At 40.7% G+C, this 17,609-nt stretch overlaps 1 protein-coding gene across 2 annotated transcripts in view; it reads right to left on the bottom strand.

Annotated features, from left to right (window-relative positions):
- PHACTR4 (phosphatase and actin regulator 4) overlaps positions 1-17,092 on the bottom strand; it is a 142,433-nt gene extending 125,341 nt beyond the window's left edge. The window contains exon 1 of one of the 2 annotated variants that reach the window (XM_064281577.1): positions 16,848-17,092. The gene's annotated coding sequence lies outside the window, so the exon portion shown is untranslated. The remainder of the gene's footprint in view (positions 1-16,847) is intronic. The other variant, XM_010595129.3, reaches the window with a different exon arrangement.
- Between the last annotated feature and the right edge of the window lie 517 nt (positions 17,093-17,609).

The raw sequence follows: 17,609 nt of genomic DNA, 5'->3' as shown, positions 1-17,609 counted from the left end.
TTGATATCCAATTATGCCAGCACCATTTGTATAAACCACTTTTATGAATAGTTGAAAATAGGTTTACACACAAAAAGCAACATTCTTTGATGGTCACCAGGGATTGGGGGTGGGAATCACTTACTAGATAAGTAGACTCGTATTAATACTGGTAAAGGGAAAGACAATACACAACATGAGGAAAGTCAGCACCATATGACCAAGGTAAATGAAGACACTGAGGTAGGCAAGAATAAAGGACAACTACAGTAAATGCTATAACATAAAATTCTGCAGTAACAGTAATAGTTGTGGGAGGGCATATGGGAGAATATGCGCGTGCAGATATAGGTAAAGTTGTGGGTATCTATATATACATATTTGTACATGTGGCATATATATTCATATATACAATAGAACATATAGGAGGCACAGTTACGGAAATTTCTTAGACATATCCAAACACCTCCTGGGACTGAGTTACTGGGCTCGAAGGCCAAGGACCATAGTCTCATGGGATATCTAGGTCAACTGGCATAACAGAGTTCATAAACATAATGCTCTACATCCTAGTTTGGTGAGCAGTATCTGCAATAGGCCTTAAGAGCTTGCGAGCAGCCATCTAAGACACAGCTACTGGTCTCTTCCTGTCTGGAGTAAAGGAGAGTGAAGGAAACCAAAGGCTCAAGGAAGGAATTAACTCCCACAACTAATGGCCAGCACAAACCACAGCCTCCTCTAACCTGAGACCAGAAGAACTAGATGCTGCCTGGCTACCCCTAATGACCACTCTGAACAGAGACACAATAGAAGGTTCCAGTTAGAATGGAAGAAAAATGTAGAACAACACTCAAATTCATTAAAAAAAAAAAAACATATTTACCGGACTGATAGACACTGGAGAAGTCCTGAGACTATCACCCTAAGACACCCTTTTAACCTGGAACTGAAGCCACTCCTGGAGGTCACCTTTTAGGCAAATAATAGATCAGCCTATAAAATAAACACCGTGAGGAATGTGCTCCTTAGAACAATTAACTAATAAAGACCAAATGGGCAACATTTCCCCAAAAGCAAAGATGAGAAGGCAAGGAGGGGCAGGAAAATTCGCAGGACAGAAATGGGGAAGATAGGGCAGAAATGGAGAGTGCTGACATATTGCAGGGATAGCAACTAATGTCATGGAACAAACTGTATAAATTGTTGAATGGGAAACTAATGTGGGGTGTAAACTTTCATCTAAAACACAATAAAATGTTAAAAAAAAAAATGCAGTGTCTAAAAACATCATCAAGGATGCCGGGTGGCGCAATAGTTAAACACTCAGCTGCCAAAAGGTTGGCAGTTCAAATCCATCCAGTAGGAGACGGAACTGGTGATCTGCTCCTGTAAAGTTTATGCTAGAAAACCCTATGGGGAAACCCCAAAACTACGGCCCTCCCGGACACTCTGCTAAACCAGAACTGAAACCATTCCCGAAGCCCACTTTCCAGGCAAAGGTTAGACAGGCCTATGAAACAAAAAATAACACACCTGAGGAATGTGCTTCTTAGTTCAATCAAGTATATGAGAACAAATGGGCAACTCCTTTCCAAAAGACAAGAAGGCAGGAAGAGATAGGAACCAGACAAACAGACACAGGGAACCCAGGGTGGAAAGGGGGAGTGTACTGTCACATTGCAGGGATTGTAACCAACGCCGCAAAACAGGATGTGTATAAATTTTTGAATGAGAAATTAACTTGAGCTGTAAACTTTCACCTGAAGCACAATAAAAGGAAAAAAAAAAAAAAATCCCCCATGGGGCAGTTCTACTCTGTCACATGGAGTCATTATAAGTCGAAATCAACTTGATGGCACCTAACAACAAAAACATCATCGAGATAACGAAACCAACTTACATTGTCAGAGAAGGGACAAGTGTTATTTCCATGTATTCCTTGGACTGGACTTAAAAGTACATTGCAGAAAAATAAACAAAAATTAAGAAACAAAAGCATATGATCTGTTCTTCTAGAACGATTTTCAAATGTTCAGACAGATGCAGTAGACACGATAATCTAGATGTATCTTTATTATTTGTCACTAATCTACCCTTTTTGCTGGGAATTGGAAACCTTTTATCAGTTCCCTAATTTTCTTTACTATATTTCTACATTTATGTTTAATACTTAGCACAGAAATTTAGTAGCTACAAATAGAATCAGTTCATAAAATGTCATTTATTTTTCCCTTATCATGAAGAAAATGAAACATTATAGAGATTTACAATCAGATTTAAAATACTTGAGCAATAAATTCATGTTCTCAATAAAGATATGGTATATATTCACGGACAAACTCAGGAGTTTTAGAAATGCCCTTTAAAAGGTCACACTTTAAAAGAGTTTACTTTTAAGCACACATAATCAACATCTAACATATTACTTAAGGGTAAAGACCTTAAAATGCAACTAATTTCCCCTTTCAGGAAAAAACAGCAGCCTCCTCTCCTAGTTAAATGTGGTCCTTCTGCTGCCATTAATAAGAGGTATGAATCAACTCCTTAAAACAGAGGTGAGGTTCACTGATAAGCAAAAAATACTGCATGCTTATCCAAATTATCTCAGGAAATATCCCTAACAAGTTATAAAGGAAACTACTTTCAGAAAAAATACCTTAGTATTTCGATCTCAGGAAGGCAATTCATCCTTACCACTGAGCATGACAAAAATCTACACTCAGAAAAATGCAATGCAGTTTCTTTCTGGCATTATATACTCTACATTTGAGAAAATTCCCAAAGACAAACATACTTTAAAAATCTACAGTTCTTAGTAATGTAATATCAAATCTTTAGTTATTTTTTTTAAAACAATTTCAACAAAAAACTATGATGAAAATACTATTTATAAAATCTCCAAATACAGTTCCTTCCCAAAACTAAAAAATATGTTGTTACTATGCTGTTAGGTGCTGGCAAGTCGCTTCTGACTCATAGTGACCCTATGTACAACAGAACGAAACACTGCCCAGTCCTGCGCCATCCTCAGAATCATTGTTATGCTCGAGCTCACTATTGCAGCCTCTGTATCAATCCATCTCATGGAGGGTCTTCCTCTTTTTCTCTGACCCTCTACTTTACCAGGCATGATGTCCTTCTCCAGAGACTGTCCATCTTAATAGTGTGTCCAAAGTATGTGAGACGTAGTCATGCCATCCTTACTTCCAAGGAGAATTCTAGTCGTACTTATTTCAAAACAGATTGGTTTGTTCTTTTGGCAGTCCATGGTATATTCAATATTCTTCACCAACACCACAATTCAAATGCATCAATTCTTCTTTGGTCTTCCTTATTCTTGGTCCAGCTTTCGCATGAATATGAGGCGACTGAAAACACCATGGCTTTGGTCAGGTGCACCTTAGTCTTCAAGGTGACACCTTGCTTTTCAACCCTTTAAAGAGGTTTTTAGCAGCAGATGTGCCCAATGCAATGCATAATTTCATTTCTGTTTCCATGGGCGTTGATTGTGGATCCGAGTAAAATGAAATCATTGACAATCTCAATCCTTTCCCCGTTCATCATGGTCCAGTTGTGAGGATTTCTGTTTTCTTTATTTTGAGGAGTAATCCATACTGAAGGCTGCAGTATTTTATCTTCATTAATAAGCGCTTCAAGTCATCTTCCCTTTCAGCAAGCAAAGTTGTGTCATATGCATATCACAGGTTGTTACTGCGTCTTCCTCCAATTCTGATGCCATATTCTTCTTCACATAGTCCAGCTTCTCGAATTATCTGCTTATCATACAAACTGAATAAGTATAGTGAAAGGATACAACCCTGATGCACACCTTTCTTCACTTTAAACCACACAGTAACCCCACGTTCTATCCAAAGACTGCCTCTTGGTCTATGTACAGGTTCCACATGAGCACAATTAAGTATTCTGAAATTTCCATTCTTCACAATGTTATCCGTAATTTGTTACGCTCCACAGAGTCAAAAACCTTTGCACAGTCAATAAAAACAGGTAAACATCTTTCTAGTATTCTCTGACATCAGCAATGATATCCCTGGTTCCATGTCCTCTTCTAAGTACAGCTTGAACTTCTGGCAGCTCCCTGTTGATATACTTCTGCAACCACTTTTGAATTATCTTCACCAAAATTTTATTTGTGATAGTGTTCAATAATTTCTGCATTGTGTTGGATCACCCTTCTTTGGAATGGGCACAGATATGGATATCTTCCAGTCAACTGGCCAGGTAGCTGTCTTCCAAATTTCTTGGCATAGACAAATGAGTGCTTCCAGAGCTGCACCCATTTGTTGTAACATCTCAACTGGTATTCCGTCAATTCCTGGAGCCCTATTTTTCACCAATGCCTTCAGTGCAGCTTGGAATTCTTCTTCAGTACCATTGATTCTTGATCATATGCTGCCTCCTGAAATGGTTGAACGTTAACCAATTCTTTCAGTACAGTGACTCTGTGTATTCCTGCCATCTTTTTTTTGATGCTTCCTTCATCGTTCCAATTTTTGCTCATAGAATCCTTTAGTATTCCAACTCAAGGCTTGAATTTTTTCTTCAGCTCATTCAGCTTGAGAAATGCTGAGCGTGTTCTTCCCTTTTGATTTTCTAACTCTAGGTCTTTGCACATTTCATTACAGTACTTTGTTTTGTCTTCTCAGGCTGCCCTTTGAAATATTCCGTTCAGCTCTTTTACTTCATCATTTGTTCGATTTGCTTTAGCTACTGGACATTCAGAAGCAAGTTTCAAAGTCTCTTCTGACATCCATTTTGGTCTCTTTTTTTCTGTCTTTTTAATGACTTTTTGCTTTCTTCATCAGAAGAAGGACCTGGTGATCTACTTCTGAAAAAATGGCCAAAGAAAACCTTACGAATAGCAGCAGAACACTGTCTGAAATAGTGCCAGAAGATGAGTCCCTCAGGTAGGAAAGCACTCAAAATATGACTCGGGAAGAGCTGCCTCCTCAAAGTAGTCAACCTTAATGACGTGGATGCAGTCAAGCTTTTAGGACCTTCGTTTGCTGATGTGGCACGACTCAAAGTGAGAAGAAACAGCTGCAAACATCTATTAATAATTGGAACATGGAATGTACGACATATGAATCAAGGAAAATTGCAAGTAATCAAAAATGAAATGCTGAAGACACATATCCCAGGCATTAATGAGGTGAAATGGACTAGTATTGGCTATTTTGAATTGGACAATCATATGGTCTACTACGCCAGGAATTGACAAATTGAAGAGGAACAACGTCACATTCATCATCAAAAAGAACATTTCAAGATCTATCCTGAAATACAACACTGTCAATGATAGGATAATATCCATACACCTACAAGGAAGACCAATCAATAGACTATTATTCAAATTTACACACCAACCACTAATGCTAAAGATGAAGATATTGAAGATTTTTGTCAACTTCTGCAGTCTTAATTGATTGAACATGCAATTGAGCTGCACTGATAATTACTGGTGAGTGGAATACAAGAAGTCAGAAACATAGAAAGAAGGATTGGTAGTTGGAAAATAAGGCCTTGGTGATAGAAACGACACCGGAGATTACATGACAGAATTTTTGCAAGACTAACAACTTCTTCATTGCAAATACCTTTTTCAAGAACATAAATGGCAGTTATACACATGGACCTCGCCAGATGGAGTACACAGGAATCAAATAGACTATATCTGTGGAAATGATGATGGAGAAGCTCAATATCATCAGTCAAGGCCAGGGGCTAACTGCAGAACAGACCATCAACTTCTCATATGCAAATTCAAGCTGAAGCTGAAGAAAATTAGGACACATCCACAAGAGCTGAAGTACGACCTTGTGTATATCCCATCTGAATTTAGAGACCATCTCAAGAAAAATTAACACATTGAACATTAATGACTGAAGACCAGATGAGTTGTGGGATGACACCAAGGACATCATATATGAAGAAAGCAGAAGGTCATTAAAAAGACAAGTGTCAACGTCAGTGTAAGACAAATACTTTATGATTTATTTAATATCCCTGATCCTTCATAAAATGAAAATTTTACGTTCTAATACCTTAAAAAAAAAAAAAAGCTGCCATCAAGTGTGCAGAGTAGTTATGCTCCATAGGGTTTTCAACGGCTGATTTTTTCAGATGTAGACTGACAGGCCTTTCTTCCAAGGCACCTCTGGGTGGGCCTGAACCTCCAATCTTTTGGTTAGTGGCTGAGTACATTAATCATTTGTACCATCCAGGAATCCCTAATAACCTAGGTGGATATGTAGTACTCCAAGATTAATAAGAGCACTTTAATTTAGTGCTTTTCGAAGCTCTAAAGCCTTTGTAAAACAATTGCTATTGGAAATAACTGAACAGCATTAAAAAAAAAAAAATGAACTTAAAATAACATTTTTAACCCATATATCAAAATTAACTTTTCCAAAGGTTAAAAAAAAGACTAATAATGGAAACATGAGTAGAAAATTTAATAAAGTGCTTACTCCAACTATGCAGAAATAATTTTCTAATGATGGAAGAAATACAAAAAATTCCAAAAGAAATGGTGAATAACTATGGCACAAATTGTTTAGGTTTCCATACAAAGCAAAACTAAATAAAAATAAATGCCACAGACTATGGGAGACCTTTCAATAAACTTCAAAATAAACCAATACACATAATAAAAGGCTTGCAAAAGTATCTAAGACCATCAAGACCTAAATAGATAAATGAGCAAGAGACAAGAACATAATTAACACAGTCACATGAAAAATGGTTGACTTTCTTAATAATTAAAACGTATGTCAAAACACAATAATCATGTGCCATTCATAGCTAGTAAACTGGAAATATAGTTATTTTAAAATATTAAAATTCAATATTAGTAAGGTTGGTTGTGAATAAAGAGGTACTGTAGCTTGTCAGTAGTACTGCAAATTAGTATAATGATGCTGCCAGACAACTTGGTAATATCAATCAAGTACTGTATAAAACGTTCACACCTGTTGATCCAATACTTTCATTTTAAAAGATAATTCCACAACAGCCTACATGACCCTGAGACCAGAAGAACTAGATGGTGCCCAGCTACTGCTACCAACTGCTCTGACTGAGATCACAACAGACGGTCCTGGACAGAGCAGGTGAAAACTGTAGAACAAAAGATAAATTCATAAAAAAGACCAGAGTTACTGACTGGTCTGACAGAGGCTGGAGGATTCCCATGACTGTAGCCCTTTCGAGCTGGAACTGAAGCCATTCCTGGAGACCACCTCCCAGCCAAACAACAGACAAGCCCACAAGATAGACAATAACATCTAAGATGAAGTACTCCTTAGAACAATCAATTACACGAGATCAAACGGGCAATATCTGCTCCAAAGCAAAGAGGAAAAGGCGGGAAGGGGTAGAAAATCAGGAGGAAAGGAAACGGGAACCCAGGGCCAGAAATGGGGAGAGTGCTGACACATTGTAGGGAATGAAACCAAGGTCATGAAACACTGTATGTACAAACCATCAAATGGAGAGCTTATTTATTCTGTTAACTTTCACCTAATGCACAATTTAAAAAAAAAAAAGATAACGCCAAAGAAAAAAATGTAACTTGTACAAAGCCTTTATTCAGTTTATTTTCATAATCAGGTACTGTTTAGTGGGAGAACAAAAGTAAATAATAAAATTACAGAGGGAAAAGAGATATGGACAAAGTGCTCTGGGATCACATAAGCTATGGATCGATCTTTAACCCTTTATACCAATTTCTGACACTGCAGTGCCAACCAAAGTGTAATGAAGAAAGTAAGCAGTTGGTAATGGGGAAATCAAATACACTATCAGCTATATGGCATATGCAGGATATAGGAGGGGTAGCAGAGTTTTCTATAAGATTAAATATGCTGAGTTCTATCAGAGCCAAGGATCCATGGAGAAAAAAAGCAAGCAGTACACTTAAATTCTGTTAGGGAAAAAAACAAAACAAAAAACCAAACCCATTGTAGTCAAATCGATTTCAACTCATAGCGACCCTATAGAACAGAGCAGAACTGCCCCGTCAGGTCTTCCAAGGAGCAGTTGGTGGGTTCAAACTGCCGACCTTTTGGTTAGCAGCCAAATTCTGTTAGTGGCATCACAAAACTGTTATCTACCCTCAAATAAAATAATGCACCTCTACCTAAAAAAATAATCCTGGAAATTTAGCTAGCAAATTCACGGTTGAGAAAATAAATGGAGAGAATGGAGTTAAAAAAAAAAACTGTCATAAATTTGATTCAAGGCTTAATTAGATTTTAATGTGTAACTGGAAAAAATATCCACGAACAGCACAAACTACAAACACATTTCTAAATTCAATCCACTGAGGGTTTACACCCTAAAAGGTTCCTCTTACCACTCAATACTCAGGCATCAAATGCACTTTAAACCAGTACTCACTCCTACAGCACTGAGCAAACTACAACTGCCTTTTCCTTTGCCAGATATAATAATGTCTTTCCTTCTATCTATTAAATACTTCCGATTACAAAGATCTCCCACATACATTATCTCTTCTGACACCTCAGAGGAGAAGGTTACCATCCTATTCTATAAAAGAGGAAACTAAAGTTCAGAGAGGTTAGCTGATTTGCTCTTGGATATTAAAAGCTATGTTCCGCTGCTATTCATAAGGTTTTCACTGGCTAATGCTTTTCAGAAGTAGACTGCGGGTCCTTCTTCCCATGGAAGCAGCAGTCAAGAAATCAAACGACACATTGCATTGGGTAAATCTGCTGCAAAGGACCTCTTTAAAGTGTTAAAAAGCAAAGATGTCACCTTGAAGACTAAGGTGCGCCTGACCCAAGCCATGGTATTTTCAATAGCATCATATGCACGTGAAAGCTGGACAATGAATAAGGAAGACTGAAGAAGAACTGACGCCTTTGAATTGTGGTGTTGGCGAAGAATATTGAATATACCATGGACTGCCAAAATAAGGAACAAATCTGTCTTGGGAGAAGTACAGCCAGAATGCTCCTTGGAAGCAAGGATGGTGAGATTGCGTCTTACATACTTTGGACATGTTGTCAAGAGGGATCAGTCCCTGGAGAAGGAGATCATGCCTGGCAAAGCACAGGGTCAGCGGAAAAGATGAAGACCCTCAACGAGGTGGATTGACACAGTGTCTGCAACAATGAGCTAAAGCATAGCAATGATTATAAGGATGGTGCAGGACCCAGCAGTGTTTTGTTCTGTTGTACACAGGGTCACTATGAGTTGGAACTGATTCGACGGCTCCTAACAACAACAACATTCATAGCTAGGAAGTCAAAGAGCTGGAACTAGAAGCCAGGTCTTCAGACTCCAAAGGTAGTATAGTAAATGCAGTATTTGGAGTTAACGGTCAGAACTTTCAAACTGTCAAAACAAACATCTGTACTTTAATCATACCAGAGAAGTTAAACTGAAAAGTCAAGCTTGAATCTGAAAGCTGTATAGTTTCAACCATCTCTTCCTTAAAACTCAAACATAAGCCACTGAACATACTTCCTCTCCTAAAAAAAAAAAAAAACCCTTGCAATGTTTTAGGTTTTAAGTCATAAAATCCTAGAATCTGGGAGATCAACTAATCCAGTCCCTTTCAGAGATGAGACAACTGAAGCACAAGACTTGCGTCTTGCTCAAAGATTAGAGGCAGCAGAACCTTCCATTACAACATAGTGCATCTCCTTCTAAAGCCCACATCAGGAATATTCTTCAAAAATGTTGGCTTGGTGAGAATGTAGGAGGCAGACTGGACAGACTACTGGATAATTTATGTCTGACCTTATCTGCAACCTTGTTGCTGCTCAGCAGTGCTTTTAAATAATCTTTGGTTAGCTCTCTTAACCTTTTCCACAACTGCTATTCCAACTTTTAACACCCTCTGAAGTCTCCTAGCCCATCCTGTCTTTTCATCATTCTGAAGATAATGCAGCCTCTTCCTTCAGATAAACCCATTACCATCCCATCGATTCCAACTCATAGCAACCCTACAGGACAGAGTAGAACTGCCCCATAGTTTCCAAGGAACACCTGGTGGATTGAAACTGCTGACCTTTTGATTAACAGTCATAGCGCTTAACCCCTATGCAACCAGGATTGCCTTCCCTCAGACAGGAAGATAAAAAAGAGCTCATCAGGCATGAACAGCCCCTATGAGGCAGAAATTATGAGCCTGGGCTTTGGAGTAAAAATGTATCTGAGTTCCATTACTTATAAATAGAGCACCCTTGGGATATTTAGTTAACCTCTGAGCCACAATTTCTTCAATTATCAAATGAGGACACACAGCCACTCTATAGAAATGTTGTAAAATTAAAAAACTCATATTTAGATCAGTGCCTGAGTACAGAATAAGCACCCTCTCCATCAATTCCAAATATGTCTTCGCCCATCTTTCCTTTTTTTCATGTTTCCTTATCAAGACTCACCTCTCTATGAGCTTCTGATTCTATTTCCTCCCAATGCTTCTTCATTATCTACGTTTTCTTATACAAGCCTTCAATATCTGCCTCTCTCCTGGCTCCTTTTCCTTTACTTTCAAACATGTCAAAGCTTTCCAGTCCTTAAGAATCTGGAAGGCATTATGCGGAGTGAAATTAGTCAGTAGCAAAAGGACAAATATTGTATGAGACCACTATTATAAGAACTCAAGAAAACATTTAATCATAGAAGAAAACATTCTTTGATGGTTACGAGGGTGGGGAGGAAGAGAGAGGGGTATTCACTAACTAAAAAACTAACTAGATAACAACAACAACAAAAAAAAACCACCAAACTCATTGCCGTGGAGTCGATTCCGACTCACAGAGATCCTACAGGACAGAGCAGAACTGCCCCATAGGGTTTCCAAGGAGCACCTGGTGCATTCGAACTGCTGACCTTTTGGTTAGCAGCTGTAGGTCTTAACCACTACATTACCAGGGTTTCCACTAACTAGACAGTAGACAAGAATTATCTTAGGTGAAGGGAAAGACGACACACAATACAGGGGAAATAGTACAACTGGACTAAACCAAAAGCTAAGATGTTTCCCAAATACAACCAAACACTTCAAGGGACACAGCAGGGGCGAGGGTCTGGTGACCATGGTTTCAGGGGACATCTAGGTCAATTGGCATAATAAGGTTTATTAAGAAAATGTTCTGCATTCCACATTGGTGAGAGGTGTCTGGGGTCTTAAAACCTAGCAAGTGGCCATCTAAGACGCATCAATTGGTCCCAACCCACCTGGAGCAAAGGAGAATGCAGAACACCAAAGACACAAGAAAAATATGAGCCCAAGAGACAGAAAGGGCCATATATACCACAGACTCCATCAGTCTGAGACCAGAAAAGCTAGACGGTATCTGGCTACCACCAATGACTGTACTGACAAGGAACATAACAGGGAGTTCCTGACAGAGCAGGAGAAAAGTGGGGTGCAGAACTCAAATTCTAGTCAAAAGACCAGACTTAATGGTCCGACTGAGACCAGAAGACATGGCCCCTGGACTCTCTGTTAGCCCAAAACTAAAACCATTCCCGAAGCCAACTCTTCAGACAAAGATTAGCCTGGGCTATAAGACATAAAGTGATACTCGTGAGGAGTGTGCTTCTTAGGCTCAAGTAGATACATGAGACTACATGTGCAGCTCCTGTCCAGGGGTGAGATGAGAAAGCAGAAAGGGACAGGAGCTGGTTGAATGGACACAGGAAATCCCGGGTGGAAAGAAGGAGTGTGCTGTCACATTACAGGCGGAGCAACTAGGGTCACATAACAATGTGTATATGAATTTTTGTACGAGAAGCTAACTTGAACTGTAGAGTTTCACTTAAAGCACAACAAAAAAAGATTAAAAAAATTTCTTCCCCATCCTTTAAAAACAAAACACAACAAAAGGCCCTCAATCCTGCCTCCTTTTAGTACTTGCTCTCCAAATACCTTCACTTAACCCTCTTACTCTAAAGATAAACGAAAAAAAAAAAAAGAAAACCCAACCCATTGTCATCCAGTCAATTCCAAATCATGGTGACCCTACAGGACAGAGCAGAATTGCTGTATTCTTTATGGAAGCAGACTGTTATTATCTTTCTCCCAAGGAGCAGCTGGAGGGTTTGAACTGACAACCTTTTGGTTAGCAGTTGAGCTCTTAACCACTTAGCCACTGGGGCTTCGAAAGACAGCAAGCAGTTACCTTTGTAAACAGATCTGATTGTTACTTCCCTGCTTAAAAACCTTCAATGGCTTACCACTTCCCTACATCATAACGACTAAATTCCTTAGCAGAACACTTGGGATCCTTCTCAGCACTCCAATCCACTTACTTTTCCCTTCAACTATTCAACCCCAGGGATCCTGGGACCCCTAAGTAGTCCATGACTTTCTAAAATTACATGCAAATTTTTGCTTATTTGTGTATGTACAGTTTTCTGGGGTAAGAATCCACTGCTTTTCTAGGAAGCTATTTTTTTTTTTTTATCTGAGTCAGGAAACCCTGGTAGTGTAGTGGTTAAGTGCTGTGGCTGCTAACCAAAAGGTCAGCAGTTCGAATCCGCCAGGCGTTCCTTGGAAACCCTGTGGGACAGTTCTACTCTGTCCTGTAGGGTCACTATGAGTCAAAATTGACTCAACGGCAGTGGGTTTGGTTTGGTTTTTATCTGAGTCAAGGAGTCCCTGGTTAATGTACTCGGATGCTAACCGAAAAGTTGGAGGTTTGTGTCCACCAAGAGGTACCTTGGCACAAAGGTCTAGCGATCTACTTCTGAACAATCAGCCACTGAAAACTCTATGGAGCACCGTTACATCATAACACACACGGGGCTGCCATGAGTCGGAACTGGCTCCACGGTAATTGGTTTGGCAGATTCCTACTCACCCCTCAAGTCAAAGCTCCAAAATCACTTCCTCCGTAATGCCCTCCTGAACAAAATCACTCACTCAACTATGTCATACTACACCTCCGTTCAATACTTACCACACTGTTATGTGTTGTAAGCTTTTCAAGGGCCGAAGTTATGTCTTTGTACCTCCAGAACATAACCCACACAATGGGTATAACAAAAATATCTGCTGAATAAAAGGACCACTTTGGCATTTGTGTTCTGGAATTCTCCACAACTGCCCCTGCTCACTTTTGTTATTCATTCATTCAAAAGCATTTATAAAATTTCAATGAAATACCTGGAACTCTGTGCGCTAATTACTAAGGATATAGACTAGGAAACAGTCCCTGCCATGAAGACAGTAACTGTGACACTAAGAAACAAATAATAATAGTCCTTGATAAGTATTGTAAAAGAGATTTATGTAAAGGGTTATGGTAGCCCATGTGAAGATGTGACTAACAGCCTGGAGAAGTCACAGAAAGTTTTACAATGGAACACAGGGTTTTCTAAGGCCAGAGAATCCATCTATTCTCTTCTCTCTTTCCTTATAAATAAACTACTTCCAATGTTTCTTTTCCTATAAACCAAATCCCACTGCCGTCGAGTTGATTCCCATTCACGGCAACCCTACAGGAGAGAGTACAATTGCCTCACAGGCTTGGGTTTCCAAGAAGCAGCTGGTGGATTCGAACTGCCAATCTTTTGGTTAGCAGCCGAGCTCTTAACCACTGTGCCACCAGAGCTCTCCTTTTCCTATATAACAATATCGTTTCCTGTATAACAGTAACGTATACAGGAATTGAAAGCATATAATGCAACCAAATACTTATCCTACTTACTCCTGAAAACATTTCCACAAGCTAGGTAGGGTAGGAATCATTATGCCCACATTAAAGATGAGAAAACTAAAGCTCGAAGAGGGTTAAGTGGGCTGTTCAAAGTCACACAGTTAATAACAGGAGATTTTATTTATTGGTTACCTATTTACTGTCTGACTCACCTCTCCTCCTCTACCTCAATCTGTCTGTAAGCCCCAAGAGAGAAAACTTTTTTTTTTTCCCACTGTTTTGTCCCCAGGATCTAGAACAGTACATGGGACATAATACGCTTTCAATAACTATTTGCTGATTGAGTCAGTGAATGACTGAACAAATGGGATTGGAAATAAAGTAGACCAAAAGCCAAAAAGCACAAGAGAAAAAGGTTCTTTCCCATCGAGATAGCGTTACAAAAGACAGACTTAAAACAGGCTTCTACTAGTTAGAAAGACTAGACTAATTATATTGACTCAATTCTACTGGCATGTTATACATTTTACCTAAAAGGAATTTAAGTAAGGGAAGTCAAGTACGTGGGTTTCTATTCCTGATGTCATGTTCATGGCATGTACTGACATAAATCCAGGACTAAACTGCAGGTTTGAAACTGGTCTAAAAGTTTTTATTAAAAGCAGAAACATGCTGGCTAGAAAAATATCTGAATTTCAGTTGAGTCTTCAACGTTAGTTTCAGCAGCCAAAGTTGCCGTATCTGTGGTCTCCGACATATTTCTTAATAAACCTTTTGGTAAAGATTAGTCAAAACCTTTTAGTAAATAAACCTTTTTATTAAGATTATTGAAAGCCACAGCCTATAACTCACTACCCTTCCACCCCTGAACCAAAAAACCAAACCTGTTGCCATCGAGTCGATTCCGACCCATAGCTGCCCTAGAGGACAGAGTAGAACTGCTTCATAAGTCTCCAAGGAGCACCTGCTGGATTTAACTGCCAACCTTTTGGTTAGCAGCTGTACCTCTTAACCACTGTAACACCAGGGTTTCCCTTCCACCCCTAGGGCTCCTTAAAACTGCCATTCTGCTAAGGCACAAGGTAATCACAGCACACAAGACAAGGCAATGAGACCAATGTTCAATATGAGTTATGGGAAAGATTCGTTGTTTATGGTTCCAGAAATTCCAGCCCCTTATACATCTCCTGTAGAAAATATTTCCATTATTTTTCTCCAATGTTTAGATTTCAGCAAATAAAAAGCTGGTGGTGGTGGTGGTATGACAAGTAGTTGCAACAAGTGTGAGGTAAAGAAAGATAGGAGCACTGGACCTGGCGTATGGTTTTCTCTGATATTTACAATCTGGGTTAACTGTACAACATTAGGCAAAGCACTTGACATTTTAGAGCTTCGGTTTTATCAACTGTAAAATGAGAGACTAACCACCTGACAGAAATGTAAAGAGAATTAAATTATATGTGAGCTGCTTCATTATCATATCTGAACAAGTAAGTAACAGTCAAGGATTAGCAACTGCTATTCCTTATTTTAAAAACTTCTCGGTCAATTATGTGCATGCTTCTTCAAAACACACAAAGGACCCCCACCCACTGCTGAATTAAAAATTGAAGAATGACCCTAGGGGGCAGTGAATTTATGTTAATGGGGGAGGAACAACTCAGAAAAGGAGGGTGAGAATGGTTGCACAACTCAAGAACGTTATCAATGTCACTGAGTTGTACATGTAAAAACTGCTGAACTGGCATATGTTTCGCTGTGTATATTCTCAACAACAACAAAATAAAAAAATTTTTTTTAATTGAAGAAGAATTGCATTTAGAACCTTCCACTGCTATACACTATTACGAACATCATCTGGGATCCTCAGAGTAAATCATTTCTAATTTCCATTATGAGATATCAAACAAAGCAATAAGGTACAAGGGCTTTATGTGCCTACTCGGCTAGGGTGGGAATTTAACATATATAACTTCATGCAAAGGGGTCCTGACTGTCCTCATTCCAGAGACCTGAGATACTAATTAGTCTATTCTTCAAAAGAGGTATGCAATGGTCTTTAGAAAACTTTATCTTAAGCTGAATCTAACAATGGAGCCTGTACATCCAACGGTACATACAAAAAGTTACCACTATCTAGCCAAATTAGATCAAACCAGGCAGTGCAGCTTCCCAGTAAGGATCTACCACCTCTCCCCCAACCAGGCTTCATTCCTTTGACCTGGTGAACTAGTGTCTTTTGTTGCTTTCTAGAAGCACTAGGTTTCTAGTTTCTCTGTAAAGCAGATCCTTCTATTAATGGACTTGTTCTTGGGACTTTCTGTTTTAAATAGACGAGATAAGAAAAGAATTTGGGGGTTAGCCGAGGAGCTGGGTGACCGGATAAAGTAGTGTAGTCTTTCTTTTTTTTTGCACGTAATGAATGGAAAGGCTGCTTGCTGCCCTATAAATCACTTTCTCCCCTCTGAGAAACCAGAGGTGTCTAAACGCTTATCCTGCCCATCCGCACTGGTCCTCTGATCCCCTAATCACAGCTGTGACTCAAACAGACATCGTAGGAAATTTTATTCCTTCCTAATTTCTCGCTTCTTTTCCATAGACCCATCCCTCTCCCAAGAAAAACGGCTGCAGATTCGAGCGCTGAAGTCGCCCGGGGCTGACGTTAAGGAGTTAGATAATAACATCGAGGTTTTCTATAGAAACTCCGTCTGCCTGTGCCTGCGTCCGAAGACTTCGTTTTGCCCAACCGGGACAGAGAAGTCTGAGCGAGGACGGTTTTGAAAAATGGACTTTGACCTGATCTGGTTACCGTAACCGGATCCCCAGAGACCGGTCCTCGTCAGGGGCTGGCCCCGCGGGCTCCTCCGAGGTGGCGACTCCACGCACCGGCACAAAGGGGCGAAAAGCAGCCCAGACAAAAGAGCTCGGCCAAGTCGTGGGGGGCGGAGAGGACCAGCTAGCGTCGGGCGCCGCCGCAGGCGGAGAAACCACGGCGGGACCGTCGTGGGAGGGCCCAGGAGGGAGGCGGAGGCCCGGCCCGTCCCGCCCTGGTCCAGCGCGACCGCGGTCTCGGCCGTTACCCCCCGCCCTGACCGCGACCCCCTCGCGGAGCCAAAAACGTGGCCGGAGCAAGAGAGACGCCGGCAGCTCGTCCCTGCGCCCTTCGCACTCACTTTCTCCCCCTCCCTCCCTCCCTCCCTCACTTACCCCGGTCGCCACCGCCGCCGCCTTCTTAGTCTCCACAGCAGTTTCTCCCGGAAATCCTATCCAGGCTGCCAGCCGCCAGGCAGCAGCCAGAGCCTTCGGCCCCCTGGAGGGGGGAAAAGGCAGACGGCTGGACAGTGATGGGGAGGAAGTGCCGACGCGGAGGCTCACGGGGCTTGTAGTCTCTAGCAGAGGCCCCCTGTGCTGCGAGCGGGACAAAATGGCGGGAACTTCACGCCCTTTGCTCTCTGGGAGGTCCGCCCGTATGCCGTCTCTCTGGGCATGCGTCGTCTGCTGTGCGCGCCCTGAGTGTAAAAGCACCCGGTTACCTTTGCTGTTACCAAGGAAGGCAAAGGTCTTCGGGGCTGGAGAGGACAGGGTTCATTACTGTGCTCCACGCAGTGCACAAGAAAGGAGCTGATGCAAGTTTTAGACAGCAGTGTCCGGCCCCTGTCTGCCCAAATTTCCATCCTAATGTCCCCAAATGAAAAACTATTGGGGGTCCAATTTGAAGTGTAAAAAACTTACAAGCAAGTTACCCTCAATTTTGAGTAAGTAAGAAACCCAGGAATCACTCTTGACACCTCCTCAGTCTATTAAGTCCAGTCATTGTACAATTCCTAGTATCTCTTCCTTCCAACTTTGTCCACTACCATCACCTAGTGGAGGCTACCATCATCTATCTCCAAGCTGTCAATAGTTTCTCGGCCCTCCCTCCATACGGGTTCCTTATTGCAGTAAGAGGACCTTTCCAAAATGCCAAAC

This window comes from Loxodonta africana, chromosome 3 (genome assembly GCF_030014295.1).
Source record: "Loxodonta africana isolate mLoxAfr1 chromosome 3, mLoxAfr1.hap2, whole genome shotgun sequence".
Taxonomy (NCBI): Eukaryota; Metazoa; Chordata; class Mammalia; order Proboscidea; family Elephantidae; genus Loxodonta; species Loxodonta africana.
Note: the sequence above shows the minus strand (reverse complement) of the source record. Positions and strands in the feature narration are given on the sequence as shown.